Consider the following 27,304-nt stretch of genomic DNA (forward strand, 5'->3'; position numbering starts at 1 on the left):
GTCCTTTTAAGCTCAAGTGTCAGGAAGGCAGTGTTGAGCTGTTGCATGCACACCTCCTCCCTCCCCCATCCCTCCATGCTTGGATTTCAGAAGCTCAGCACTCCCTGATGCTCTGAGCATGATATAGAGCTGACAGATTCCCTTTAAGGGTTTTCCTGTGCAGACTTCAACGCTGACCTCACAGTCCCTGCAGTACGACAGTCATACATATTTTTTTTTCAAGTAGAATTTCACTTGCCAAGTAACTTGGGCACACCTACAAAAAACATAATCACACTTTAAAATTCCACTCAGAAATTCCAGTGAAGCTGAGTCCCATTGCTGTTAATGGGATTCCGTTGCAAAATGCACATTACAGAATTTCGGTTGCAGAGTTTTCTGCCGGTGACATCCCTCAGACAAAAGGATGGACTTGTTCATTCTTTTAAGAAAACATTGCACAGAATAAATGGCTGTCTATGTGGACTGGCAATGTCTACGTGGTCCTAGGGGTGATTCTGTTGGCGCCGGCCACCCTTTAAATCTCCACCCAGAATATTTCCAGGCAGAGATTTGGGTGTGTGAACATAGCCTTATACATCTGTCATATAATTCCCCAATTGAGAATCTACAAACAGTCCCAGGCACGGGTAAATATGTTTCTAAATCCAGGAGGACCTGAAAAAACGTGGCATTCACAGTGGATTGTCAAGATCCTGTCATCTTATTTCTAGCTGAATTCCTATCTCCTCAGTAAACGATGGTCTGAAGAGCGGATGTTTGGAGAACAACTGGACATAAGGAAATAATGACAGTAATTCCGTACCAAGGTGGATTTCCTTTAAATTTCCTTGAGCAGGTGACAGAAACAAGATAGAATCAGAAAAAAGGGAACGTTCCCTTAAGTATGTTTACCGAGCCCTGGGCCCCATTCCATGACTCACATAATGTCCACGTGTTCATTGTTGTGCAAGACTCATGGAGCGGCCAAGAACTACATAGTCTAATGATGGGGAATTCTTTTTCTGCCATTTAATTCTTGTTTTACAACGTGGTCTCTAATAAACAGATCAGGTCCAATGCTTTTCTACTCCAATTACATGAGAAGCAACATGAGGGGAGGGGGGGAGGCATGCTTCTTGTAGCTTGTTCTGGCTCATGGGAGCTATGACATCAATGGGGTCAACTCATCACAGGCAACTCAAATCCAAGACTAGGGTTAGGATCACTAGTTGCCAGTATTCCAAACGTGGGCAGAGGTTGACCACCAATGGTCAGATATCAGGACAGGACCAAACCTAGGATTTAGCGGTTCAGTGTCAGATATAAAAACTTTTTATATGTTGTACATCTTGGCAAAACAATAGTTTTTCTAATATACTTCTTTAACAAATTTGCACATTTTATAAAAGAAAATTGCCTTTGAAAATACCACCACTAGGGGGTCCCCATACCTCCTGATGAGTCCCACAGCAGCATGAGCATGTCCTAGGGTAATAGACATGAGATGGCTGACAAGGCTGCAGGAGGAACACAGCCTGCAGAAACACTGCTGTAACACAGAGTTTTACCAAACATGTGCCTCAAGCTTTTGCAAAACTACAACTCCAAGCATGCCTGGACAGTTGAAGGATGTCTGAGCATGCTTGGAGTTAAAGTTTTGCAAAAGGTGTAGGCACACAGCTGAAGGCAACACTGAGTTATCCAAGCACTGTACCTTCAACTATTCCAAAACTACAAGTCCCAGCATTACAACTGCCTAAGGATGATAAACATGAATGAGATAGGAAGATGTAAGTTATACACTCACTATATTGTCTTTGGGAGAATACAGGCAATCTCCAATAATCATTGTGTGTGTGTGCGTACAGCATAAAACCAGAGAGAAAAGGTTTACAGAGCAGGGCTCCAGAGAGCAGTGAGTCAGCAGAGTGAGAGGGGAGGAGTCATCACAGTCCAGGCAAGAGAAGGACACGCCCCTCCCTTTGACAAGATGGAAAAGACAATGAGCAGCTGTAATATGCAATTTTTTGTGAAATATGGGTATAGCACACACAGATTCAGTAGTGCTGTATACTCAAATTGGTTCCTTGTCTCCATTGGGGCTCACTACCTATGTAGCTACCATGCTATCTTCCGAAAACAACAACATTTTTATTAGAGGTCAAATTCCTTTCGCCTCGTACCAATATTTATGGAGAAACACAGTTTGAATATTAAAAAAAAATGCATCAAAACTGCAAGTAATTTGAACTGACACCAACCCACTTATGAGTCTAATGAGTTCACCTGGGTGGACTCCAGCACTAGCAGCCTGATGATATAAACAGGTGCAATGATCAAGCGTCACACCCTCAGCCAGAGGATTCATGGGAAATCTAGGCTTCATTACTGAACTACATAATTGTAGATTTACATCCTAAATGTAGCCTATCCCATGCCTACCACATCAGCTAAAAAAAATCAAGTAAAAAAAAATAATAAATAAATAAAAATAAAGGCAAATGGATGAATAAATAAATAATTTAAGTAATTAATTCCTGGAGTACCACAAGGCAAAAAACTATTCATAAGGTGTTGTGTCTGCCTATGAACTTCCATGTATGACAGCAGCTGCAGAAATCCTTAAAGGGGTACTCCGGTGGAAAACTTTTTTTTTTTAATCAATTGGTGCCAGAAAGTTAAACAGATTTGTAAATAAAATGTAATAAAGAAAACATATGTGCACTCACCGCATAACAGAGACCGTCAAACCTGGAGGTTCGGTGGCGAAGACAGGGTGCCGGAACTCGGCATCGACGCTGGAGTGTGGCGCTCGGAGGCTACGCCGGCTGTTTCGCAGATAGATGCCTGCTGCTTCCGGCCTGAGAGGCGCACTCCAGCATCGATGCCGAGATCCGGCACCCCGTCTTCGCCACTGGACCTCCAGGCTTGACTGTCTCTGTTATGCGGTGAGTGCATGTATGTTTTCTTTATTACATTTACGTTGTACACTTTACACTGCCATATGTGCACCCCACAGGAGACTCTGACAGAGGTCCCCATGGACCGCTTTGCTTGCATAAGGTGATATTGCTCTTGGAATGCTCTCCCCTTTTTCTGTTGCTTTTGTAGATTTGTAAATTACTTCTATTAAAAAATCTTAATCCTTCCAGTACTTATTAGCTGCTGAATACTACAAAGGAAATTCTTTTCTTTTTGGAACACAGAGCTGTCTGCTGACATCACGAGCACAGTGCTCTCTGCTGACATCTCTGTCCATTTTAAGAACTGTCCAGAGTAAAAGAAAATCCCCATAGCAAACATATGCTGCTCTGGACAGTTCTTAAAATGGACAGAGATGTCAGCAGAGAGCACTGTGCTCGTGATGTCAGCAGACAGCTTTGTGTTCCAAAAAGAAAATAATTTCCTCTGTAGTATTCAGCAGCTAATAAGTACTGGAAGGATTAAGATTTTTTAATAGAAGTAATTTACAAATCTGTTTAACTTTCTGGCACCAGTTGATTTAAAAAAAAAAAAAACAACAAAAGAAGAAAGTACCCCTTTAACGTATTCCTGATCAGGTATATAGCGGTGACTAACAGAGCTCTGCTGATGACATCTGATCTGAGAACTTATCCTGAATTTTGCATTTTTCTGGCTGATTTTAATTTCCTGTAATTTAAAGTTGGAAGCTGGAGAAGAAGATCACATGGTTTTACTTTACTATGAAATAAAATGTGGTTATAGAAGGGGGGGAAAGAACAGCACATAATTCACATCTCCGGGAGAACTTTATACTGCACTCGCTCCAGATATACAATTCACAGCCGCAGAATGAAACCTTTCTTTCCTGTGTACGTGATGTATCAGCTGGCGGCTAGAGAGCGCCCCAGAATATATGTCTTACGTCGATATGTTATTTGCTAAATCTATTAAACTAATGGAATATATCACATTTACATAAGCAAATGTTTGGTTCAATTAACTGTAAATTTTGTGTCAATGAGCAGAAAACCTGCAGCATAAAGCCTATAAAAGTAAATCGGGTTGTCTGAAATTAAAATACATGACTGCATTCTATCATAAACAGTGCCACTCTTGTCCATTGGTTGTGGCAGGTATTGCAGTTCTTCCAATTCTCTTTCCTTAGGAATTTTGCAAATCTGCTCTCTTCTGCTTGGGGCAGAATTTGAAGAGGAATTTTATGCAGAATGTTTAAAGAGGTACTCCGCCCCTAGACGTCTTATCCAAAGGATAGGGGATGAGATGACTGACGTGATCTCCCTGCTGCACCCGGCGTTCATTTAGAGTGTCTGATGCAGCGCCGGAAGCTCGTGATGCCCTGCCTTCTCAATGCAAGTCTATGGGGGGGGGGGAGTGACCGTGACATCACAAACACCCCCCCCCCTGCATTGCCAGTCATCCGCCGGCAATGAGCGAAGTTAACTCTCTGCCCCAGATGTCTGGGGTGCCGCAGCCGAGATCGCGGGGGTTCCCAGCGGCAGGATACCCACAGGACATCTATGGTGTCGGACAGGGTAATGTGTTTATTGACCTCTTCGTGATGCCAGGGTGTGGTTGACCTATACACCACCCGAGGTAGACCAGCTTCACCTGTGCCAAGCATAGGGCGAATAATCACTCCGACACAAGGTTACGGTTAACTGGTGCTTTACTGAGGTAGACAAGGTGTTAAAGTCCATACAGCTCAGATGGGCACTAAAGAGATGCAGGGTGAACTTAGGGAAGCTTATCGGCTTGCTGGGACTTGTAGTTGCAGTTGTATAGACCGATGCAGCCACGCTGGAATTTAGTAATTGACAGACTTGACTTGACTGACTACTTGGACTGGACTTCAGCAGAATCCCCAATATATTTAGGTCCTACTGTTGGCTTTGACTTTGCAGGGGTTAACTTGAAGTAGATGCCTGGCTGCTGGACTAGGCCTCAGGCCTCCTTCAGGATCACTCCACAGACTCCTCAGACTTCTCTTCTCTGTGCCTCAGCAAAGACTAAGAGCAGGAGCTCAAGAGAGAGAGCTGAACCCTGACCTCACTATAGAAGGGTCGTCTAGCTGACCTCAGTCTTCATTGTGATACTATGTGAACATCACGGTGTTGCGCCCGCAGCGCAACGTTTTCTGGTAAGCAGATTTAACCCTTGGTGGGGCACCGGCTTACTCTAACCTCTACACTAGGAGCGCACCTTTGTTTTTCTTTCTAATTTCACTATATAAGGGGACAGATTAGAGATATCCCATTGGGTAGATAAGTCACCTGTTCACCTTGCATACTCCCCTTAACAACAAAGGTTCCTTGGCAACATAGATTTACTGTAACAGTGCACATAAAATACATTATATTAACTCTTATATAACATGACATTAGTAAGTGCAATAAAGAGAGTTCTAAGGAGAGGGGACCCATGACGGACATTGGGCAGGATTTGCCAGACAGGATGGGCAGAAGTACAGAAAAGTATGTGACTCTGTACTGGGTCACCACACATCTTATCCCCTATCCTTTGGATAGGGGATAAGATGTCTAGGGGCGGAGTAGCCCTTTAAAAGGAAATCTGGAGGAGGACCATATTGGATCATGTTGGACTATATAGAAGTGTATAGTATAGAGCAGTGTTTCCCAACCAGGGGTGCCTCCAGCTGTTGTAAAACTACAACTCCCAGCACGTTGGACTATATAGTAGTATGTAGTATAAGTCAATGTTTCCCAACCAGGAGTGCCTCCAGCTGTTGTAAAACTACAACTCCCAGCATGTTGGACTATATAGTAGTATGTAGTATAAGTCAATGTTTCCCAACCAGGAGTGCCTCGAGCTGTTGTAAAACTACAACTCCCAGCATGTTGGACTATATAGTAGTATACAGTATAGGTCAATTTTTCCTAACCAATGGTCCCTCCAGCTGTTAAAAACTACAACTCCCAGCATTTTAGACTATATAGTAGTATATAGTATAGGTCAATGTTTCCCAATCAGAGGTGCCTCCAGCTGTTGTAAAACTACAACTCCCAGCATGCTGCACAATATAGTAGTATATAGTATAGATCAATGTTTCCCAACCAGGGGTGCCTCCAGCTGTTGCAAAACTACAACTCACAGCATGTTGGACTATACAGTAGTATATACAGGGTGGGTCATTTATATGGATGCACCTTAAAAAAATAGTATATGTGAGGGGGGAACTTTTAAAGATGGGTGGTGACCATGGCGGCCATTTTGAAGTCGGCCATTTTGAATCCATCTTTTGTTTTTTTTCAATAGGAAGAGGGTCATGTGACACATCAAACTTATTGGGAATTTCACAAGAAAAACAATGATGTGCTTGGTTTTAACATAACTTTATTCTTTCATGAGTTATTTACAAGTTTCTGACCACTTATAAAATGTATTCAATGTGCTGCCCATTGTGTTGGATTGTCAATGCAACCCTCTTCTCCCACTCTTCACACACTGATAGCAACACCGCAGGAGAAATGCTAGAACAGACTTCCAGTATCCGTATACACTGCTATATACTACTATATACACCGCAGGAGAAATGCTAGCACAGGCTTCCAGTATCCGTATACACTGCTATATACTACTATATACACCGCAGGAGAAATGCTAGCACAGGCTTCCAGTATCCGTATACACTGCTATATACTACTATATACACCGCAGGAGAAATGCTAGCACAGGCTTCCAGTATCCGTATACACTGCTATATACTACTATATACACTGCAGGAGAAATGCTAGCACAGGCTTCCAGTATCCATATACACTGCTATATACTACTATATATACCGCAGGAGAAATGCTAGCACAGGCTTCCAGTATCCATATACACTGCTATATACTACTATATACACCGCAGGAGAAATGCTAGCACAGGCTTCCAGTATCCATATACACTGCTATATACTACTATATACACCGCAGGAGAAATGCTAGCACAGGCTTACAGTATCCGTATACACTGCTATATACTACTATATACACCACAGAAGAAATGCTAGCACAGGCTTCCAGTATCTGTATACACTGCTATATACTATTATATACACCGCAGGAGAAATGCTAGCACAGGCTTCCAGTATCCGTATACACTGCTATATACTACTATATACACCGCAGGAGAAATGTTAGCACAGGCTTCCAGTATCCATATACACTGCTATATACTACTATATACACCACAGGAGAAATGCTAGCACAGGCTTCTAGTATCTGTATACACTGCTATATACTACTATATACACCGCAGGAGAAATGCTAGCACAGGCTTCCAGTATCCGTATACACTGCTATATACTACTATATACACTGCAGGAGAAATGCTAGCACAGGCTTCCAGTATCTGTATACACTGCTATATACTACTATATACACCGCAGGAGAAATGCTAGCACAGGCTTCCAGTATCCGTATACACTGCTATATACTACTATATACACCGCAGGAGAAATGCTAGCACAGACTTCCAGTATCCGTATACACTGCTATATACTACTATATACACCGCAGGAGAAACGCCAGCACAGGCTTCCAGTATCTGTATACACTGCTGTATACTACTATATACACCACAGGAGAAATGCTAGCACAGGCTTCCAGTATCCGTATACACTGCTATATACTACTATATACACCGCAAGAGAAATGCTAGCACAGACTTCCAGTATCCGTATACACTGCTATATACTACTATATACACCGCAGGAGAAACGCCAGCACAGGCTTCCAGTATCCGTATACACTGCTGTATACTACTATATACACCGCAGGAGAAATGCTAGCACAGGCTTCCAGTATCCGTATACACTGCTATATACTACTATATACACCGCAGGAGAAATGCTAGCACAGGCTTCCAGTATCCGTATACACTGCTATATACTACTATATACACTACAGGTGAAATGCTAGCACAGGCTTCCAGTATCCATATACACTGCTATATACTACTATATACACCGCAGGAGAAATGCTAGCACAGGCTTCCAGTATTCCAGCATTTCTCCTGCGGTGTATATAGTAGTATATAGCAGTGTATACGGATACTGGAAGCCTGTGCTAGCATTTCTCCTGCGGTGTATATAGCAGTGTATACGGATACTGGAAGCCTGTGCTAGCATTTCTCCTGCGGTGTATATAGTAGTATATAGCAGTGTATACGGATACTGAAGCCTGTGCTAGCATTTCTCCTGCGGTGTATATAGTAGTATACAGCAGTGTATACGGATACTGGAAGCCTGTGCTAGCATTTCTCCTGCGGTGTATATAGTAGTATATAGCAGTGTATACGGATGCTGGAAGCCTGTGCTAGCATTTCTCCTGCGGTGTATATAGTAGTATATAGCAGTGTATACGGATACTGAAAGCCTGTGCTAGCATTTCTCCTGCGGTGTATATAGTATATAGCAGTGTATACGGATACTGGAAGCCTGTGCTAGCATTTCTCCTGCGGTGTATATAGTAGTATATAGCAGTGTATACGGATACTGGAAGCCTGTGCTAGCATTTCTCCTGCGGTGTATATAGTAGTATATAGCAGTATATAGAGAAGAGGATTGCATTGACAATCCAACACAATGGGCAGCACATTGAACACATTTTATAAGTGGTCAGAAACTTGTAAATAACTCATGAAAGAATAAAGTTACATTAAAACCAAGCACATCAATGTTTTTCTTGTGAAATTTCCAATAAGTTTGATATGTCACATGACCCTCTTCCTATTGAAAAAACAAAAGTTGGATTCAAAATGGCCGCCATGGTCACCACCCATCTTGAAAAGTCCCCATCCCCCCCCCCCCCATATACTAATGTGCCACAAACAGTAAGTTAATATCACCAACCATTCCCATTTTATTAAGGTGTATCCATATAAATGGCCCACCCTGTACTATAGGTCAATGTTTCCCAACCAGAGCGCTTTCAGGTGTAAAAAAAACTACAACTCCCAGCATGGCCAGACAGCCAACGGCTGTCCGGGCTTGCTGGGAGTTGTAGTTTTGCAACAGCTGGAGGCGCTCTGGTTGGGAAACACTGGTATAATATATATATGGTACAACATTCCAGGAGTTGGAGGATTGGTTGGATAAATACCAGCCATTGCATTGCCGGTATTTGTAATATAAAAATACTGGCAGTGTGGCCAAAATACCGGCTGAGCTGGTAAAATGCCGGCCAGGTGGCAACCCAAGCCTCAGCAGGAGATGTTAAGCAGAATGATATATATCTTGGTGACTAAAGATTCAGTATAATTAGTAGGTTATTTATTGAAATGTCTGATCTTTCCGTCTGATCTGAGCTGGGGCTAAGGGCCACACTCCGTAGAAATGATTGACAGCGCATGCGCTTAGGACCTGTGTGTCAATCACAAAGCGGTCCCAGTGCTGAAGTAAAGGACAGAGGCGTGGTGACCCCCAGGCCATTGTGGACCCTTGGCCATGCCTATCTGACTGTTGCTGACAAAACAAAAGCATTTTTTAGGATGATAAAGACACCAAAACAGCCAAAGGCATGACTCCATCACTAATGAGCAGTTTTCCCATACTGGCCATAGTTTTGAGGGGGTACATTTTGGTGACAAGTGCTCTTTCAATATAGCAGCTTCACATACAGTGGAGAGGACAGACATAGGGAGTGATACCTGGCAACAGCTGTTTCATACGTCAGCACTGTTAGGATTCGGCAGGCTGGAGGTGGATCCTCTGTGTCAACGAGGGATTGGCGTGGACCGTACCGGTGGACCGGTTCTAAGTTGCTACTGGTATTCCCCAGAGCCCGCCGCAAAGCGGGATGGTCTTGCTGCGGCGGTAGCAACCAGGTCGTATCTACCGGTAATGGCTCAACCTCGCTGACTGCTGAGAGAGGCGTGGGACAGAAGGACTAGACAGAGGCGAGGTCAGACGTAGCAGAAGGTCAAGTCAGGCAGCAAGGTTCGTAGTCAAGGGTAACGGCAGAAGGTCTGGTAACACTGGTAAGGCAATCACAGGAAACGCTTTCACTAGGCACAAGGGCAACAAGATCCGGCAAAGCAGGGAAGGGGAAGTGAGGTTATAAAGGCGTGGAGCAGGTGGGAGTAAATACACTGATTGGGCCAGGCACCAATTAGTGGTGCACTGGCCCTTTAAATCTTAGAGAGCTGGCGCGCGCGCCCGCCCTAGAGAGCGGAGCCGCGCGCGCCAGGACGTGACAGCCGGGGACCAGGACAGGTGAGCAGATTGGGATGCGATCCGCGAGCGGGCGTGTCCCGCTATGCGAATCGCATCCCCGCCGGCAGTGTCAGTGCAGCGCTCCCGGTCAACGGGTCTGACCGGGGCGCTGCAGAGAGGAGAACGCCGCGAGCTCCGGGGAGGAGCAGGGACCCGGAGCGCTCGGCGTAACAAGCACGCCCTTCCTATGGCCAAAAGGTACTGTTGGCCTGAGGAAATGTGTGCTTATGCAGGAAACGGCTGTCGCCAGGTATTACTCCCACTGTATGTCTGTAAATCCAGCCCCCCTACGCTACATGGGAAGCTGTTATATTGAAGTAATAAATTATGAAGCATCCTACAAACAGGTAAGTACTGCATTTTTACTTAGTACCACCATAGAACAGAGTCTAGGTCAGTGTTTCCAAATCAGGGTGCCTCCAGCTGTTGCAAAACTACAATTCCCAGCATGCCCGGACAGCCGAAGGCTGTCCGGGCATGCTGGGAATTGTAGTTTTGCAACAGGTGGAGGCACCCTGGTTGGGAAAAACTGATCTAGGTACAAACCTGAGCAGTAATCAAAGGGTCAAGATATTATGAGTAGTGCCAGACCCAGATTCTAAATTTGGGCATGCTGAGGGTTGTAGTTTTGTCACAGCTGAAGGTACACTGTAGTAAATATAGGGCAATAACTTCATGTAAATGTAGCCTAGCATATATTGACCATAAAATCTCTAATGACAAGAGACAATAACATTTTTTTTTTCAGCGGGCAGAATATACAGGCAAAGCGAAGGCTTTGCATTAATTACTGATTAGATTAACATCATTTCATGGCATTTTTTCGTTTTACTTCCAAAGACATAAAAAATGGAGAACTCGGCTATTGCCAAGAGAAATTAAAATTTTATGGAATAAATTATTGCCTTGAGGTACATGGTCTACTTAACTCGCACTTTTTAAACTGTATTAAGAACAATCTTGTGGCATATGAGGAGCGCACAGGATATATATATATATATATATATATATATATATATATATATATATATATACGGAGCAGGTATAGACAGTATATAAATGCTTGATAGCATATGACCTGAAAGGATTTATCCACATTGGCCCAGATTTACCAATTAAATTAGTACTAAGGGGCTTGAACTGTGCCAAGAATATTGCCCCGACACCTTTACACCACCACCAGCCTGAACTGCTGAGACAGGAAAGATCCGGGACCCTGCCATCTGAATGTCACAGCTGGAACCGAGACCCATCAGACCAGACAATGTTCTTCCAGTCTTAATTTGAAGAAAAGAGATCCAGCTTACTTTCATATCTTGTTACTCCGAGCGGCATGGATCAAGCCTAGATGCCTTTCTGTCGTCTCTAACCAGTCTGCTCATTCTCCTCTGACTTCATCAAGGCATTTTTGTCCACACAACTGCCTCAGAATGGATATTTTTTCTTTTTTTATGACCATTCTCTGTAAACCTTAGAGATGGTTGTGTCTGAAGATCAGCAGTTTCTGAAATACTCAGCAAGTTTTCTTGACCGCCAGTTTCTGCAATGCAGAGGTGTAGCTATTGATGGTGGAGAGGAAGCAGTCACACCAGGGCTCTGGTGCCTAAGGGGGGCCTCAAAGCTATTTGTGTTAACCTATATAAAGTAACCGAACCAGTAAGAGGCAGCATTCTGTATAGCAGAGTTCTGTTTCATTGGTTTACCTGGTTACAGCCTCACATAAGTACTGAACTCGACTTAAAGGGGTTCTACGGTGCTTACACATCTTTTCCCCTATCCAAAGGATAAGGGATAAGATGCCTGATCGCGGGAGTCCCGCCGCTGGGGACCCCCGGGATCATGCCTCCGCCCTTCAATGCAAGCCTACGGGAGGGGGCGTGATAGCTGACATGCCCCCTCCCGTAGGCTTGCATTGAGGGGCAGAGCGTGAAGTCACACAGGAGCGGAGGCGTGACGTCACACGCCGCCGGCCCGGTGGTCGCCTGTAATCAGTCCCGGAGCGAACACACTCCGGGGACTGATTACAAACGGGGTGCCAGCGGCGGGACTCCTGCGATCAGGCATCTTATCCCCTATCCTTTGGATAGGGGATAAGATTTGTAAGCATCGGAGAACCCCTTTAAAGGGGTACTCCGGTGAAAACCTTTTTTCCTTTAAATCAACTGGTGGCAGAAAGTTAAACATATTTGTAAATTACTTCTATTAAAAAATCTTAATCCTTCCAGTACTTATTAGCTGCTGAATGCTACAGAGGAAATTCCTTTCTTTTTAGAACACTGATGACATCACGAGCACAGTGCTCTCTGCTGACATCTCTGTCCATTTTAGCAACCATGCATAGCAAATGTATGCTAAGGGCAGCATGGTGGCTCAGTGGTTAGCACTGCTGCCTTGCAGTGCTGGGGACTTGGGTTCAAATCCCACTAAGGAAAACAATAAATAAAGTGTTACTATTATTATAATAACGTCAGCAGAGAGAACTGTGCTCGTGATGTCATCAGAGAGCATACCAAAAAAAAAAAGAATTTCCTCTGTAGTATTCAGCAGCTAATAAGTACAGGAAGGATTAAAAAATTTTAATAGAAGTAATTTACAAATATGTTTTGCTTTCTGCCACCAGTAGATTTAAAAGAAAAAAGGTTTTCACCTGAGTACCCCTTTAAGCATCTGCAGCAGTGCATTACTAGGGTGGCTTCATGATGCTTAGTACCCAACAATCCATAAGCTTACAAAGAGAGATAAAAGCGGCACTCACTGGACCCAGTGCAACAAACTTTTTTATTTTTGGTTGGAGTAGAGATGCCAGAACTACCAGTGTGGTTACAGCCATATTGTTCACGCTGTGAACTTCCTTAGAGCACTCTGAGTGAGTACACAGTGGCCCTCATTTACTAACATGATTCCGACTCTTTTTGTTGGGCTTTGTGCCTAAATTCTGTCGCATGGAACGTGCGACAGAATGTGGGACAGAAAAAAACAGACAGAATCTAAATCATTTAGAGTGAAAAAACCCTACAAAATGGGGGTTGTTTTCGGGAAAGGGGGCGTCTTCCCTGCATTTCAGCCATAATCACTCGTCTTTTCCTAAAACCAGTCTGAAATTCATGTGAATTATCTGGGAAGAAAACCCGACACTTTAAAGCATGTATAAAGTTTCAGAAAGCGGAGTAAATTCTCTGGATGTTTGCTCCTTTGCCTGCCTCGCCTTTTTCAAGCAATTCTTACTTGTAATTTTTCTTTTTTTTTTTTTGCACAATTACATTTTTAAGCAAGGTTTTAGCTTTATTAACACATTTTTTATGAGTCTTTTCAACACTTTTTTTTCCCTATCATTTCAGTAATGATGGTGATTCCAAAAAAAAGAAATATATGTATATACTCATTTAATACATCTATCTATATGTGTCTCCCTCCTTCCTCAGGTCTGAGTTACAGTGTGTGGATACAGTACTTTATATATACATATTTCCATGAATACATTAACCCATTAAACATTTGAAGTTTGCCGGGTCTGAATGCCATTGGAGGCTGAGTATGACGTCAGCCTCCAGGGTCTATTGGTGGTGTAAAGGAATGAATGGGCTAGATCTATAACATTGTGATTTTTTGCCCATTGTGGTCTATGGAGATCTTGTGGCAAACGGGGTAGAAAGCTAAACAGCAGGGTCCTGGTAGTAATGTGGATGGGAGACCCTGGTGTGGGTTCAATTCCTGGATTGCTATACAGTGTTGGAATTATACTTTAATTAGGATAGACATTTATCGGTCAATTGATAGTTTAGAAAGTGTTTGAACCGTGGGAACTAGGTCAATTGGATACCATAAATGGGCAACTAGGTTAACAGGAGGCAATGTGTGGTATCCAATTGACCTAGTTCCCATGGTTAAAAAAATCATGTCTATCCTAATTAAAGTATAATCCCAACACTGTATATCAACCTGGAAATTGAACCTACACCAGGGTCTCCTATCCATGTTTCTACCAGGACCCTGCTGTTTAGCTTTCTACCCCGTTTGCCGCAAGATCTCCATAGACCACAATGGGCAAAAAAATCACAATGTTATAGATCTAGCCCATTCATTCCTATACACCACCAATAGACCCTGGAGGCTTACGTCATACTCAGCCTCCAATGGCATTCAGATCCGGCAAACTTCAAATGTTTAATGGGTTAATGTATTCATGGAAATATGTATATATAAAGTACTGTATCCAGACACTGTAACTCGGACCTGAGGAAGGAGGGAGCCCCTTAGAAACATGTAAACATGTAGTCCTACCATGTATTGCCCCTTTTTATGATTTTCAATAAAAAGCAATTACGTGTCACCACGCCGGTGTAGCGCTCCAGTGCCGAAGTCGGATATTCACTGGAAGGTCAAGGAAACCCCTGCTGGGATTCCCACCTCCCACATTTGTACTTCTGTAGAAGAAACATCTGCGACAGAAATAAACCTGCCTGTGACAGAATTTACAGTGCGACAGAAAACCCTGCAACAGAAATTACCATGCAACAGAACCATGCGACAGAAATTACCGTGCGACAGAACCATGCGACAGAAATTACCATGCAACAGAATTTTTCCCTGCGACTAAAAATATCGGGAAATGTGCGACAGATTAGTAAATTCCAAGTAAAAAAAAAAGATTCAAAACACAAAAAAGAAACACAAACCGACACTCCACTCTTAGTAAATGAGGGCAAGTGTGTATGAAACATCTGTAACCATGCTGACAGTACTAGCTTCTCTGCTTCCTGACTTTCTAGATGTCACTGCACCGAAAATAAAGAAGTTTGTTGCAATGGATCTGGTGAGTGCTGCTCTTATTTCTATTTGCAAGTACCTAATAAAATAGCCAGTCAGTGTACATGTAAGATACCCTGAGCTATGTCACCCAATACACATGCATGCTTAGTGTGGCTGAGTGTGTGTTTTCAAATGAGAGAGGAAGTAAGTAAAGACTCCTCTGGCGGTAGTTTATCGCCCTTAGAAAAGGATCAGGCAGATGAAATCCAACAGCCTGATCCTAATCTCTATTCACATTTTCCTTGGAGGGGGGTTGTGGTGCCTTCATACACATTAAAGGGCTAGCCAATCCTGACAATATATATAGATTTGACCAAGATGTATCTTGTGTACGACCAGCCTTACAGTTCCCAAGCCTGGAGATATTTTTAAACATGAACTTTTCAGACCTTCACACCTTTGCCAGAACAACTTACCAGGTCAGATATTTTTTGTGCCGTCCAGACACATTGGGGGAGATTTATCAAAACCTGTCCAGAGGAAAAGTTGCCCAGTTGCCCATAGCAACCAATCAGATCACTTCTTTCCTTTTTTAACAAGGCCTTTGCCAAATAGAAGACTCAATCTGATTGGTTGCTATGGGCAACCGGGCATCTTTTCCTTTGCACAGGTTTTGATAAATCTCCCCAAATAGGAGTTGTGGTTTCTTGCTTCCTCCAGCGTTGCTGAGCTCAGCCTCATTTCCCAGGTTATTTTGAGGACATGCCGTCTAGTATAAAAACACCTGTATAAGGAGGTCCATCCGCTGATCAATCACTTTACCAGCAAAAACAAAATCACTAAGTGAAACTTAACAAGTCTATTTATTCAGTATCTCTTAGAGAAAAGTTAAGTGAATCACTGAAAAAAATGGAAATAATAAGCTACAGATGTAAATGGGGATAGAGGAGATGAGACCCAAAAACTGACCGTGCAAGGATAACAGAAGTGGTCTATGAAGATTGGGTCATTACATGGGCAATTAAACGGACTATTCACTAGTCATAGCTTTATAGTAAAATGGCGAGCAAGAAGCCAAACGGAAATATAATATGACATCTTACTTACAGTTTGGCATAAGACAAAACTGACCTAACTATAATAAAAAAATAAAATAATTGAAACTGTTCCGTTTGGCAGCTGCACAAAATTACTCCAACCCAAGTGGGAATGCAAGTATTGAACAAGCCATTAAAGATTGAGAAGGTAGAAATCACAGCAAAAACACTGAAAAATGCAACACGTGAACACGGCCTTAGGGGAGGTTTATAACTACTATATATCCTGATCCTATAGAAATAACAGCAGTATACAGATCTGGCCCGGGAGGGGTCTGTGGGCAGTCATAAGAGATCTGATGTCACCCTGTAGTTCATAGATTCAGCTGTGCTGGAATAAAACAGATGACAATGTAGGCCTAGTGAAAGAGAGTGTGTATGATATGGGCAAAAGAACAAATAAAACCCAGAGTGCTTCTTTTACCCCTTAAGGACTCAGCCCATTTGGGCCTTAAGGACTCAGACAATTTTATTTTTCCGTTTTCGTTTTTTCCTCCTCGCCTTAAAAAAATCCTAACTCTTTTATATTTTCATCCACAGACTAGTATGAGGGCTTGTTTTTTGCACAACCAGTTGTCCGTTGTAATGTCATCACTCACTTTACCATAAAATGTATGGCGCAACCAAAAAAAATACTATTTGTGTGGGGAAATTAAAAAGAAAACCGCAATTTTGCAAGTTTTGGAAGGTTTCGTTTTCACGCCGTACAATTTACGGTAAAAATGACATGTGTTCTTTATTCTTTGGGTCAATACAATTAAAATGATACCCATGATAACATACTTTTCTATTACTGTTGCGCTTAAAAAAAATCGCAAACTGATCTGTACTTTTTATTGATACCATATTTGCTTATATAAAACTTTTAATACTTTTTTATAAATTTTTTTGGAATAAAATGTTATAAAACAGCAGATATTTTGGACTTTTTTTTACGTTCACGCCGTTCACCATACGGTATCATTAACATTTTATTTTAATAGTTGGGATATTTACGCACACGGCGATACCAAATATGTATATTAAATATTTTTTTACACTTTTTGGGGGTGAAATAGGGAAAATGGGACAATTTATATTTTTATAGGGGGAGGGGGTTTTCTAATTTTTTTTTACTTTATTTTTTTTACTTTTTTTACTTTTATTTTTACACTTTAATAGTCCCCATAGTGGACTATTTATAGCAATCATTCGATTGCTAATACTGTTCAGTGCTATGCATAGGACATAGCAGTGATCAGTATTGTCGGTCATCTTCTGCTCTGGTCTGCTCGATCGCAGACCAGAGCAGAAGACCCGTGGAAGGCAGCGGAGGCAGGTAAGGGGACCTCCGGCTGCCTTGCTGGATGATCGGATCGCTGCGGCAGCGCTGCGGGCGATCCGATCATCTATTTTAGAGACCGTGATGCTGCAGATGCAGTGATCTGTATTGATCACGGTATCTGAGGGATTAACGGCGGACATCCGCGCGATCGCGGATGTCCACCATTACGGGCTGGTCCCTGTCTGTTATCAGTAGCCGGGACCTGCAGCGCATGATGCAAGTATCGCTCCGATGCTCGTGGTTATGCATAGGACATAAATGTACATCATCAGCTCACCAGGACGTTCATTTACGCCCGCCGCTCTTAACCCCTTAAGGACGCAGGGTTTTCCGTTTTTGCATTTTCATTTTTTCCTCATCACTTCTAAAAATCATAACGCTTTAAATTTTGCACATAAAATTCCATATGATGGCTTATTTTTTGCGCCACCAAATCTACTTTGCAGTGACATTAGTCATTTTACCCAAAAATCCACGGCGAAACGGAAAAAAAAATTAATTGTGCGACAAAATTGAAGAAAAAATTTCATTTTGTAAATTTTGGGGGCTTCCGTTTCTACGCAGTGCATTTTTCGGTAAAAATAACACCTTATCTTTATTCTGTAGGTCCATACGGTTAAAATGATACCCTACTTATATAGGTTGGATATTGTCGTACTTCGGAAAAAAATAACTACATGCAGGAAAATTTATATGTTAAAAATTCTCATCTTCTAACCCCTATAACTTTTTTATTTTTCCACGTACGGGCCGGTATGAGGACTTCGTTTTTTGCGCCGTGTTCTGAAGTTTTATCGGTACCATTTTTGTATTGATTGGACTTTTTGATAGTTTTTTATTCATTTTTTCATGATATTAAAAGTGACCAAATATACACTATTTTGGACTCTGGATTTTTTTTGCGTGCACGCCATTGACCGTACGATTTAATTAATGATATATTTTTATAGTTCGGACATTTTCGCATGCGGCGATACCACATATGTTTATTTTTATTTTCACAGTTTTTGTTTTTTTATGGGAAAAGGGGGGTGATTCAAACTTTTATTAGGGAAGGAGTTAAATGACCTTTGTTAACTTTTTTTTTTGCAGTGCTATAGCTCCCATAGGGACCTATAACACTGCACACACTGATCTTTTACCCTGATCCCTGCAAAGCCATAGCTTTGCACGGATCAGTGAGATGGGGGCTCGATTGCTCAAGCCTGTAGCTCAGGCTTGGAGCAATCAATCGACGATCGGACGCCGTGGAGACAGGTAAGGAGACCTCTGCCTGCGTCCCAGCTGATCGGAACATCGCGATTTTATCACGATGTCCCGATCAGCCCGACTGAGCTGCCGGGAAGCGTTTACTTTCATTTTCATACGCCGCGGTCAACTTTGATCGCCGTGTCTGAAGGGTTAACAGCACGCGGCACAACGATCGATGCCACACGCTGTTAGCCCAGGGTCCTGGCTATGATTAGCAGCCGGGACCGACCCGGTGTGATGCAGGGTCACGGCGTGACCCTGTTTTAAACACCGGGATAGGGCATAGGGCGTACAAGTACGCCCTACGTCCTTAAGGAGTTAAGGGATTAAAGGAGTACTCTGGTGCTCCACCGGAGGCCATGATCATGAGGTCATGGCCATGCTCCCTTGTGACATCACGCCACACCCCCTCCATTCATGTCTAAGGGAGGGGGCGTGTCGGCCGACACGCCCCCTCCCATAGACATGAATGGAGGGGGCGTGACGTGACATCACAAGGGGGCTCGGCCGGGACATCACGACCACTGCCCCCGGGAACCCAGCGTTTGTTTAGAACAGAGATCGTAGGGGGGCCCCCACGATCAGACATCTTATCCCCTATCTTAAGACATAGGGGATAAGATGTCAAGCAGCAGAGTACCCCTTTAAATACCTGCGATCACTGCACATGTCCTCCCTTTTATATTCAGCAGGACTTTAACAATGTGTTGCCTCTTCCGTATATTATAAATTTGCAGACTTAACTCCCATCGTCCAGAAGATCAATTTCCATTAGAACAATTTATTGTTTTGGAGTAAAATGCAGATGCTGTGGATATCTAATGGGCGATATAAACAACTTTAGACAAAGTACTGTAGTTTAGTTAAGAACATATTGATTCATGGCCTCCTCTTCACATATCATTTAGACGTTTCAATTTAGAAATACGGACAAATTAATATGGCGGCAGAAAAACATTGAGGGAGATTTATCAAGACCTGTCCAGAGGAAAAGTTGCCCAGTTGCCCATAGCAACCAATCAGATCGCTTCTTTCATTTTGCAGAGGCCTTGTTAAAAATGAAAGAAGCGATCTGATTGGTTGCTATGGGCAACTGGGCAACTTTTCCTCTGGACAGGTTTTGATAAATCTCCCCCATTATCTGCCATCTTGTTACCCACGTATTATTACTTCCAGCCGTAATAGTTTGAAACAACAGTATCTAATGTACAGGGAGCGATGTGGGTTTACTATAAACTCAAAAATGTGGACAGAATCTGATGGTTGTAAACCATATAAATAAAGTATGTGCTATAGTATTTATCCAAATATCCAAATGACTTTTTACCATTGTGATTTAACAGTTACATTTCCTTAGATGAGACTTTCTCCGAATGATTCCTCCATCGGATGAAGAATCCCCCCCCTCCCCCCCCCCTGGACAACCGCGCCCATTTAAAGTGCATTTGGCCAAGAAACATTCCTTATTTGAACAGCATCTTGAAGTTTGACAAGAAGTCCACATTACAGAGGAAAAAAGCATTTTATGTGCCACCATTTTGTGGGAAAGTCTTCCCGAAAGTAAAGCTTGCATTTGTATTAAAGGGGTACTCCACTGGCTCGCGTTCGGAACATTTAGTTCCGAATGGTGTGTGCGTGGTGCTGCGGTGGTCAGCTACACCCCCTCATGACGTCACGCCATGCCCCCTTAATGCAAGTCTATGGGAGGGGCGTGGCCGGTGCCACACCCCTCCCATAGACTTTCATTGAGGGGGCATGTCGTGACGAAACGAGGGGGCGTAGCTGACCCCTACAGAGAGCACACAGCGTTCGGGACTAAATGTTCTGAACGCTGGCCAGTGAAGTACCACTTTAAGACGTGTGGTGGCCAGGTACAGCATATCCAGCTGCTACCCATTAGAGTGGTTGGGTGGCTAAGTAGATAACGGATTGCTGGATGGACAGTTTTGCATAGCAACACTGGCCCTTATTTACTAAGAGTGTTGTGTAGTTTTCTTTGTGGGTTTTAATTCCCTACAATTTATTTTCCATGGTATTTACTAAGGTTTCCCTACAGTTTCCACTTTCCCTACACTTTGCTTTTTTTACACATGTTCTGATCTGTTTGGTTTTCCTCAGCTTAAATCCACCACATTTTCTGTGGAAACTTTAGTAAATATGTTGGGATTTTGTGAAATGTCAGGAACACGCCCCTTTTCCTGCAAAATGGAAAGTTTGTTGGGGTTTTTTCAATTCAGGCGCAATTTCAGGCGCAAATTCAGGCGCAGACAGAATTTCAGGCGCATATTCTGGCGCAGACAGAATTTCAGGCGCAATGCGCCCGAAACTGGCGCACAACCCAACAAAACATGTCGGGTTTGCAATAGTAAATGAGGGCCACTGTGTGTGGACAGCTCTCTCCCTCGTGTTTTCAGCACCAGCGCACGGGCTAGCCGGCAGCGTCCCAGGACAGGATCAACAGTATAACAAAGGAATGTCCAGCGCCAAGTGCAGTAAAACGACAGGTACTTTATTGTAGGAATCCGCTGATCCTACAATAAAGTACCTGTCGCTTTACTGCACTTGGTGCTAGAAATTCCTTTGTTAGACAGTTTTGCATAGTGAATCCCCCTAAAGGGGTACTCCAGTAATCAACTGGGGCCAGAAAGTTAAACAGATTTGTAAATTACTTCTATTAAAAAATCTTAATCCTTCCAGTAGCTGCGGAATACTACAGAGGAAATTATTTTCTTTTTGAAACACAGAGCTCTCTGCTGACATCACGAGCACAGTGCTCTCTGCTGACATCTCTGTCCATTTTAAGAACTGTCCAGAGTAGAAGAAAATCCAACTGATAACAGAAACATATGCTGCTGTTAACAGTTCCTAAAATGGACAGAGATGTCAGCAGAGAGCACTGGGCTTGTGATGTCAGCAGAGAGTTCTGTGTTCCAAAAAGAAAATAATTTCCTCTATAGTATTCAGCAGCTAATAAGTACTGGAAGGATTAAGAATTTTTTATAGAAGTAATTTACAAATCTATTTAACTTTCTGGTACCAGTTGATTTAAAAAATTAAGTTTTTTTTTTTTTTTTGCTGTAAAGAGTTTGATATAGCTTGTTATTGTGGGTGACTATTATCCATATGATGTTAAAGTTCTGTAGAGCCCTGCGCAGGACTGATTTCTTAATCCCGCTCCCTACAGGATTTCTGACGATTACCTGTGCAATTTCATTACCCCCTTGTGCCATTTCAGAGGTGCAGGACTGCACAGGCTTTTGTGATCTTGCGGGGTCCCAATTCCATTGCAGTTCTCTAAAGTGCTGAGGTGACTATGGTTTTAGAAAGTTCATTCTGCTGGGACATAGCTGCACCGATGCTGATACATTTCTCTTTTAACCACTTTTGAACAATAAATTTGGGGACTGCCCACATTGTACAGTGAAGCCCTTTGACGTCTGGACACAAGGTCGTGTCTGGTATAAAATGAGACAAAAAAATTTGCAGATTCACAAAATGACTTCCAGCTTGCCTCATTCTTTGCCCCTTGGGACCTTGTGGTTTGTTGCCATCTGAGTTCAAAGACATTATTGGGCAGTGTCAAACTTCACAGCTACAACACTAATGTCTACTGCGATGGTCTCTCCTACAGGTAAATGCCTCAACATTTATATGGCCATGTGTAGTAAACTAAATGCAGATGTGATCACCATCCTCTATGAAGCAGGAATGTATGATAAGGAATTTGACTTTAGAAGTGTCTTAACAGGCAGACAAGCCACTAAGGGCAAGAAGGGTTAAATGCTCCCATTGGAGTGGAGTTTTATTACATATAAGTATTATTGTAGTTAGTTTATTAGGTGCTTATGGCAGCATATACAGTCATGGCCGTAAATGTTGGCACCCCTGACATTTTTCAAGAAAATTAAGTATTTCTCACAGAAAAGGATTGCAGTAAACACATGTTTTGCTATACACATGTTTATTCCCTTTGTGTGTATTGGAACTAAACCAAAAAAGGGAGGAAAAAAGCAAATTGGACATAATGTCACCAAACTCCAAAAATGGTCTGGACAAAATGATTGGCACCCTTTCAAAATTGTAGAAAAATACGATTGTTTCAAGCATGTGATGCTCCTTTAAACTCACCTGGGGCAAGTAAAAGGTGTGGGTAGTACAAAAATCACACCTGAAAGCAGATAAAAAGGAGAGAAGTTCACTTGGCCTTTGCATTGTGTATCTGTGTGTGCCACACTAAGCATGGAAACAGAAAGAGGAGAAGAGAACTGTCTGAGGACTTGAGAACCAAAGTTGTGGAAAAATATCAACAATCTCAAGGTGACAAGTCCATCTCCAGAGATCTAGATTTGCCTTTGTCCACAGTGCGCAACATTATCAAGAAGTTTGCAACCCATGGCACTGTAGCTAATCTCCCTGGGCGTGGACAGAAGGAAAAAATTGATGAAAGGTGTCAATGCAGGATAGTCCAGATGGTGGATAAGCAGCCCCAAACAAGTTCCAAAGATATTCAAGCTGTTCTGTAGGCTCAGGGAGCATCAGTGTCAGCACAAATCATCCGTCGACATTTAAATGAAATGAAATGCTATGGCAGGAGACCCAGGAGGACCCCACTGCTGAGACAGAGAAATAAAAAAGCAAGAATCCATTTTGCCAAAATTAACTTGAGTAAGCCAAAATCCTTCTGGGAAAACATCTTGTGGACAGGTGAGACCATGATAGAGATTTTTGGTAAAGCGCATCATTCTACTCTTTACCGAAAACGGAATGAGGCCTACAAAGAAAAGAACACAGTACCTACAGTGAAATATGGTGGAGGTTCAATGATGTTTTGGGGTTGTTTTGCTGCCTCTTGCATGTGTACAAGGCATCATGAAATCTGAGGATTACCAATGGATTTTGGGTTGCACTGTGCAGCCCAGTGTCAGAAAGCTGAGTTTGTGTCCAAGATCTTGGGTCTTCCAGCAGGACAATGACCCCAAACATACGTCAAAAAGCCCCCAGAAATGGATGGCAAAAAAAGCGCTGTAGAGTTCTGAAGCGGCCAGCAATGAGTCCTGATCTAAATCCCATTGAATGCCTGTAGAGAGATCTTAAAATTGCTGTTGGGAAATGCTCCGCCCATGCCCCAAGCTGGGCCGGTGCTGAAGTTAATGGAGGAGATTACCGGAGATCCCCTGCATGGAACGGGACAAGGTAAGTACCATTGTCATCAGTGTCTCCTGCACTACCTGTGGGTACCAACAGGTTAGTGCAGGTGACACTGGTGACAGATTTCCTTTAACCCCTTAAGGACTCAGCCCATTTTGGCCTTAAGGACTCAGACAATTTCATTTTTACGTTTTCATTTTTTCCTCCTCGCCTTCTAAAAATCATAACTCTTTTATATTTTCATCCACAGACTAGTATGAGGGCTTGTTTTTTGCGCGACCAGTTGTCCTTTGTAATGACATCACTCATTATATCATAAAATGTATGGCGCAACCAAAAAACACTATTTTTGTGGGGAAATTAAAACGAAAAACGCAATTTTGCTAATTTTGGAAGGTTTTGTTTTCACGCCGTACAATTTCTGGTAAAAATGACATGTGTTCTTTATTCTGAGGGTCAATACGATTAAAATGATACCCATTATTATATACTTTTATATTATTGTTGCGCTTAAAAAAAATCACAAACTTTTTAACCAAATTAGTACGTTTATAATCCCTTTATTTTGATGACCTATAACTTTTTTATTTTTCCGTATAAGCGGCGGTATGGGGGCTCATTTTTTGCGCCATGATCTGTACTTTTTTTTGATACCACATTTGTATATAAAAAACTTTTAATACATTTTTTATAATTTTTTTTTAATAAAATGTATTAAAAAAGTAGGAATTTTGGACTTTTTTAATTTTTTTTCGTTCACGCCGTTCACCGTACGGGATCATTAACATTTTATTTTAATAGTTCGGACATTTACGCACGCGGCGATACCAAATATGTCTATAAAAAATGTTTTTTACGCTTTTTGGGGGTAAAATAGGAAAAAACGGACGTTTTACTTTTTTATTGGGGGAGGGGATTTTTCACTTTTTTTTTACTTTTACTTTTACATTTTTTTACATTTTTTTTTACACTTGAATAGTCCCCATAGGGGACTATTCATAGCAATACCATGATTGCTAATACTGATCTGTTCTATGTATAGGACATAGAACAGATCAGTATTATCGGTCATCTCCTGCTCTGGTCTGCTCGATCACAGACCAGAGCAGAAGACGCCGGGAGCCGCACGGAGGAAGGTGAGGGGACCTCCGTGCGGCGTTATGAATGATCGGATCCCCGCAGCAGCGCTGCGGGCGATCCGATCGTTCATTTTAATCGCGAACTCCCGCAGATGCCGGGATCTGTATTGATCCCGGCACCTGAGGGGTTAATGGCGGACGCCCGCGAGATCGCGGGCGTCGGCCATTGCCGGCGGGTCCCTGGCTGCGATCAGCAGCCGGGATCAGCCGCGCATGACACGGGCATCGCTCCGATGCCCGCGGTTATGCTTAGGACGTAAATGTACGTCCTGGTGCGTTAAGTACCACCTCACCAGGACGTACATTTACGTCCTGCGTCCTTAAGGGGTTAAGGGAGATACCCAGCCCTAGACACTTATTCCCTATGCGGATAGGGGGTAAGTGTCTAATTGCAGGGGGTCCGAATGCTGGGACCCGACGATTTCCCGTACAGGTCCCCAGCCCTCCATGTATCTCTACGGGAGAGGCAGAGATGCAGCATTCGTGCATTCCTGCTTCTCCCACAAAGCTGTATAAATGGGGGGGTGTATAGCTGTATAGAGGGGGGGGGTCAATCACAAGGTAAGGTAATGCCAGGTCCCTGTTTGGGAGATCGCGGGGGGGGGGGGGGGGGTCCCAGTGGTCGCCCCCCCCGCAATCATGCACGGTGTGAGACTGCAGTACTCCTTTAACTCTAAAATAACAAAATATTTTCTTAGACCTTGTAATATCTCCTGGTAATAAATAGACAATTTGATGCATCCATAAGGCTGGACATAGTTTTTTCCCCACCTTTTTAATGCATTTTTTTTATTGCAAAATCTGCATTTGTTTAGGAATGTGGCTATTGGCAGGATGGTTTTAGGAGGTTAACAGACTTAGGCTGGAATTCTATTGAGTTTTTTTTTTTGCAAAAACGCAGTAAAAAACGCCAATTTTCCCGCACAGCGTTTTTTTCAGTGAAAAAGCGCCACGTCCAGATCTTAGCTGCAAGTCAATAGTAAACTGCAAAATGCCAGATTCACTTGGCGTTTTTCAGTTTGGCTTTTTTTTTTTTATCCTTTTGGCGTTTTTCAGCAATTTCGGGCTCAGAGGCTGGATTTTCAAAACGCCCGACAAACCTAGTTTTGCATTTTTTTTCCCTGAAATCATGGCGTTTTCCTCCCATAGAAGTCTATGGGAGAGCAAAAACGCCAAGAAAAACGCCATGTTGGTTTTACATTTTGCGTTTTTGCAGGCGGTTTTTAGAGGTGAGCGAACTTACAGTAAATTTGATTCGTCACGAACTTCTCCGCTCGGCAGTTGATGACTTTTCCTGCATAAATTAGTTCAGCTTTCCGGTGCTCTGGTGGGCTGGAAAAGGTGGATACAGTCCTAGGAGACTCTTTCCTAGGAATGTATCCACCTTTTCCAGCCCACCGGAGCACCTGAAGGCTGAACTAATTTATGCAGGAAAAGGCATCAACTGCCGAGCCGAGAAGTTCGTGATGAATCGAATTTACTGTAAGTTCGCTCATCTCTAGCGGTCTTTATTCTTTTTTGGACTTTAGCGATCCAAAAAAGTGATGGAGATACCTTTTTTATAAAAATGTCGTAGAGTACCATAAAAAAAATTATAAAAAAGATACAGTAGTGATGGAAAAAATTGTATCTAACAAAATGTATCTTTTTTTATTACGAAATGTTTATAAATTTTTAAACAGGGATCAATTAATGTGGGCGGGTAAAGCACTAAAAATGTAGCCGACAATAATAAAAATGTAGTGTGCGTGTGTGTTTTTCACTTTTTTTTTTTTTAAATTTTTTAGGTAGTACTACTACTCCCAGCATGGAACGTCACGCCCCGCCCCCTCAATGCAAGTCTATGGGAGGTCCGTCACGCCCCCTCTCATAGACTTGCATTGAGGAGGCGGGGCGTGACGTCACACGGGGCGGAGTCGTGACGTCACGCTCGTCCGCCATTGTGGTCGGGATCCGAAGCCTCCAGTGTTGCCGGTGTGGGGTGGAAGCCGTCCAGGTGGGTGCTGCAGCCGAGATCCCGGGGGTCCCCAGCAGCGGGACCCCGGCGATTTGACATCTTATCCCCTATCCTTTGGATAGGGGATAAGATGTCTAGGGGTGCGGAATACCCCTTTGAAGGGTGCCTGTCATTTCAGGTAACTTTTTCAGGATAAGCTGCCCTGTGTGTGTACATAAAGAGAAGCACTATTTCTGGCCATTATATTACTTGTAAATGGTACTATTCAGCTTATTTCTGCTCTGCAGGCTTTATGAATTTTTTTTGTACTCCCAAAGCAGATGGGTGAAGCCTAAAATCTATGATATCTGCCACACACTGCACACACAAACAGAGGAGGGGAGCCTTCACTATGCACAACCTAAACTGCAGCTGCCACCGGGAAGGCATGATAAAGCAGGAGTGAGCAATCTAAAC

The 27,304-nt window shown here is 42.9% G+C and overlaps 1 long non-coding RNA gene across 1 annotated transcript in view; it reads left to right on the top strand.

The window, feature by feature from the left end:
- The first annotated feature begins 19,711 nt into the window (after positions 1-19,711).
- The window catches only part of LOC130273129 (uncharacterized), a 49,417-nt gene continuing 41,824 nt past the window's right edge, over positions 19,712-27,304 (top strand). Inside the window, exon 1 of the long non-coding RNA XR_008843879.1 lies at positions 19,712-19,887. This is a non-coding gene — a long non-coding RNA (uncharacterized LOC130273129). The remainder of the gene's footprint in view (positions 19,888-27,304) is intronic.

The sequence above is a fragment of the Hyla sarda genome, chromosome 5 (assembly GCF_029499605.1).
Source record: "Hyla sarda isolate aHylSar1 chromosome 5, aHylSar1.hap1, whole genome shotgun sequence".
NCBI lineage: Eukaryota > Metazoa > Chordata > Amphibia > Anura > Hylidae > Hyla > Hyla sarda.